Consider the following 5,139-nt stretch of genomic DNA (forward strand, 5'->3'; position numbering starts at 1 on the left):
GAAAACCTAATTCCTGAGACGGACGGTATGTCTAGCTGTGTCTAGCGTTCGGTAATTAGTAGATCCAGGTTCCGCTCGGATTAACAAAAACGACTATCCGTTTCTTTTCCCTCTCATCAATGGGTCACGTAATTTCTGTATTTTCTTCTACCAATTAAAATCTACTTCCTACTTCAAAATTTGTTGTCACCGCCCAACAACCTCAAAGGTTGCTGATGAGAGACAAGAGTGGAAAAAGGACGCTTCTTGTCTAGATTTGGTATCTTCCACATCCTAAATATGCAAGAATATGGTGAAATAACCCAAAGTTGTGATATCGAACTTGGTGTGATTATTCCTAACAACAACCATACAACGCACTACACCTCACAAAGTGAACTGCAAATTGGTTTAATATTGTTATTACCGGCATACTTTTACACAAAAAATAGCGGACAGTACGGTATCAGTTTCGATATACCGGTATTTTGTACAACATTCGTAAGTAGAAAGACTAGTTAATATACAAGTGAAGAAGAGAATGGTTAGAACGAGTAACGTAAGTACAAATAGCTGACAGTGTATATCAAAAGGTGAAGAAAAAGACAAATCTCCAAGTCAGCAATCTTCGGAAAATTCGAAGAAAGCTAACCTGCCAAGACGCGAGTCGAGATGAATTAACGAGCATCGGCCCCACCCGAAATCGCTAGCAGGTGACGCATAGAAACATGCATGCCTGGTAGCAAAGCTGTTTTTAAGAATAGTTGCTTGTATGTTACATTGGGAGTTCACAGTAATATTAATCTACAATTATTATTTCAGTAATATCTCGTATTGCTTTGCAGTGGTATTACATTTAATATTGTATTTATTTTTAATATATTGATGTAATCACGGATTTCCATTTTTGGATTTAATAATTGTATCGGATTGTGATACAGCTTTTAGGTTTAGGTTATGTTGTACGTTTTTTTTAACAGGCTCACTGTTTGCTATTACTGCACGTTTTGGTTATGTTTTGTCTAATCGGCATGGCTTTGTTAAGTTCAAGGCAATTTATATATTATTATGCGAGTTTTATTTTAAAGGGTTATTTTATTGAGAATACTTCACTTGTTCATCAGCCGTTTCTTTATTCGTTCACAAGAGCTTGAGACAACCTCGCAACACACAGCGACAAACTGCCAACGTGTCGCGCCTAAACTCGAAGCTTGCCCGAAGCCGCAGCGCGCGAATTTTGGAGAATAGAGGGGAAGCGACTTTGCGTCGAGGTATTGACATTGATTCCACGTACATATAACGTAGGCATCCCACTGTGTTGATTGGTGAAAATGGATATACCTGGCAAATTTTGGCAAACTGCATTGAAATTGATATATTTTTAAAGGGAAATACATAAATCTATCATTTGCACCGGCATTCAATTCTTGCATTTTAAAATCGACAAGACAACTCAATATGTGACCACATCGACTATCGTTACAAAATAACTCTTTAATTTGAAACAGGATGCCCAAATTAACTTTGGTTTGGCATTTCTAAAATTTAAAAGCTCTGCTTTTTGATCGCACTCTTGATCGCAACTCTTCCACGCGTTCACACACACTTGTACACAGTTAGTAGTTTCTACGACGGCAGTAATTTACTCTGTATTTCAAGAAATCCTTACTAATATTATAAATGCGTATGTCCTGAAGTTTATCGTGCTTTCACGCAAAAACTACTTAACAGATCATCATGAAAATTTGTACACATATTCTTAGTGGTCCCCGATAGGTTATAGGCTACTTTTTATTTAATAAAAATAATTATTTTTTAAAATAAAATAAAGAAATTGTTTATTCACTAATACCACTGCATCTGGTTATTTGACTACTTTAACGCCATCTAGCATTCCAGCAATGAAGCTCACACCTAAGTACTATAGTACCATCACACTGTATTACCGACAGCTACGTCAACATCAAATCCGTACACATATTCTTAGTGGTCCCCGATGATCCCCGAATGGTTATAGGCTACTTTTTTATTTAATAAAAAAAATTATTTTTAAAATAAAATAAAGAAATTGTTTAGCCAATAATACCTCTGCATCTCAGAAACATTCACAGAAACATTCACAGAAACACCTTCTGAAAGTGACTTATCACATATAAAACACAAATCAGCCATAGCTCTTAAAACCGTCCGTCCGTAGTTGCAACGGTACAATTTCAAACTTAACGAATAACTAACGAATAATCTTGACTCATACAAAGTGGAGAGAGTGGCCTTGAATACTATAGAACATCTGTCCCGGTAATGAATAGAAAAGGGCATAGGGTAGGGACAAGTATTTCCAGGTATATAAGTATTGAGAAATTTACGCGTTTTAAAGAAAAGATATATAATGTCGTGTTAACTTAAAATAAAACTAAAATATATAATCCAGAATTAATAATATTTTATACTTAAATAGTTAAATATGAATAATTATATATAAATAATCAAGTTACTTACTTTAATTAAATATAAATAATTAATAGTTAGAACATAAATAATGGGCATTGTTTAATAATTATAATTTCCAAGTAAATAATTGACTTTATAACGTACTGATAACCATAACTCACGCTTGACCTTGCATTAGGCCGTATATGACTGTACGATGTGCACTCTTCGCGCTCTACCTTCAAAACGGTTGGTCGTATGAAAAAAAAAAAGTTTAAACAAAAGTTGTAGGGAATTTTATAGCCTACAACTTTTATAATGAATGCAAATCTCATTTAACCGATAGGAAGCCAGATATTCGCGAAAAACGCGAAGGTTCATACCAATTTGCAGCTTATTATCTTTCATTCCGAGGTGAAAGCCCTAATATGACTGGGCTATCGACCGATATTTTAAGCAACCAGCAACTCTGCCAACATGCCTCGAAGCGGATCGAGTAGTTTCGAGGTTATGTTGACGGTCCTAAGCCCGTGTAAAAGAGGAAGGTTCTAGGGTCAGGCTAGCGACCTGCCCTACGTAAAATAATCCCAAGTGCTCAAAGAAAACACTCTATGCCTCGGAAAGGAACGGATACAACGACGACGACAAATACGCAAAGAAAATGGAAACGAAAACACATCTTCAGAATTGCCACATGGAATATTTTATCACTGAGGAACAGAGAACAAGAACTTTGCCATGAGTTACTAACGAAGAAAATCGACGTGTGCGCGATTCAGGAAACACACAAGAAAGGTAAAGGACAGACCATTATAGATAAATACATGCTTTTTTACAGTGGAGTAGCAAAAGAAACAAGAGCTAAAGAAGGCGTAGGAATTCTCATCCATACTAAATATGCCAATGAAATCGTGGAATGCAAATATATCAACTCCCGCATTATAGTGGTCCGAATAAAGTTCAAGAACGAAACATTCAGCTTCATTGGAATCTATGCTCCAGAAAACTGCAGACAAGAATTTATTAGATCAGCCTTTTTTAACCAATTACAACAAGCAATGGACGAAATCCCAAAAACAGACTCAGTCATCATTCTGGGTGACTTCAATTCACGGATTGGAAATGACCCAATACCAGGTGTTAAACAAAAGTTCAATGAGCCGGAACAAAATGAAAATGGAGAACTACTTATAAACCTATGCACAACAAACGAGCTAAGAATTACTAACACCTATTTCATGCATAACGATAATTACAAATACACTTTTAGCAACAGTCGAGGTCACCAGTCAATGATTGACTTTATAATAACCAATCGCAAGATACACCCACGAACAATACTGGATACAAAGTGCTTAACCTCTGCAAACCTAGGAAGTGACCACAACCTACTAATGACGAAAATCCGAATAAATAAAATAATACACAAACAAATACCCCAAAAAGCAGGAACACCTAAGATCAATATAGAAAACATTCATGTAGAATCAACAAGAAAACTATATCAGGACAGACTTGAAACTCAGATCAACAACAAGCAACTAACAGATTCTGAAGATGTTGAGGAGAGATGGCAAACACTCAAAACCTGCATTATAAATGCCGCAAAGGAAGCGTTTGGAGAAAGAACAACCAAAAAACGCAATACCATTAAGAGGAAGACCCCGTGGTTCTGTGAAGAGATTAAGAACAAATGCAGAGAGAAGAGACAGGCATACCTCAGATACAGGTCAGATAGAACAGAAAGATCTTATAGAGCATACAAAAGAATAAGAAATGAGACCCATGAACTGGTCAGGTCAAAAAAGCAAGAATTCTGGAACAAGTTCTCCAAACAACTCGAACATGACATCTACGGTCTCCAAAAAGAGATATGGAGATTTATACGCGGTCAGCGAAAAGAAATAAATGAAATAATTGAAATCTCGCATATCCAAGAGAATCAATGGATAAAATATCTCAAAGAAATGTACGCAGACCAAACAGACGTGTTAAGCCCCACAAATCCAATCACAACAATAACTGAGGAAACCATCGTGATAACAGAACAAGAAGTTGAAGAAACAATTAAAACGCTGAAGAATCGAAAATCAGCGGGGCATGATGAAATACCAAATGAACTTCTGAAATACGGAGGCAAACCACTCATACACCAACTCACGAAACTAATCAACGCAGTAATTAACACCCAATACATACCACAGGACTGGAAAACAAGTGTTCTTATCCTTCTCTATAAGAAGGGAGAAAAATCGGATCCAAGAAACTACAGAGGTATTAATCTATTGTGCACCGTACTTAAGTTAACAACCAAAATAATAGCAAGAAGACTGGAAGGCGACCTTTATTTGGAAGACGAACAGCAGGAGTTTCACAAAGGAAGATCTTGTAATGATGCCATATTTATCATAAGGCAAGTGAAAGAAAAATCATTAGAATTCAACAGACCAGCTTTTCTATGCTTTGTAGACCTAGTAAAAGCGTTTGATAAAGTCAAAATAACCGACATTGTGCATTTGCTATATAAGCGAAACATCTCGCTGAGAATAATCAAAACCATCGAGAATATATATGCAAATAACAGCATGAAAGCCAAAATTCACGGACAATTAAGCGAGACCATACCCACAGGAACGGGCATCAGACAAGGCGACTCCCTCAGCCCGCTATTATTTAATATAATTATGGATGAAATCGTGAAAAAGGTCAAAACAAAACGTGGGTACCCCA

This window comes from Atheta coriaria, unplaced genomic scaffold, assembly GCF_025399875.1.
Source record: "Atheta coriaria isolate IRGN ID8LTWV9N9 unplaced genomic scaffold, Caltech_Dcor_3.1 hic_scaffold_18_pilon, whole genome shotgun sequence".
NCBI classification, from domain to species: Eukaryota; Metazoa; Arthropoda; class Insecta; order Coleoptera; family Staphylinidae; genus Dalotia; species Dalotia coriaria.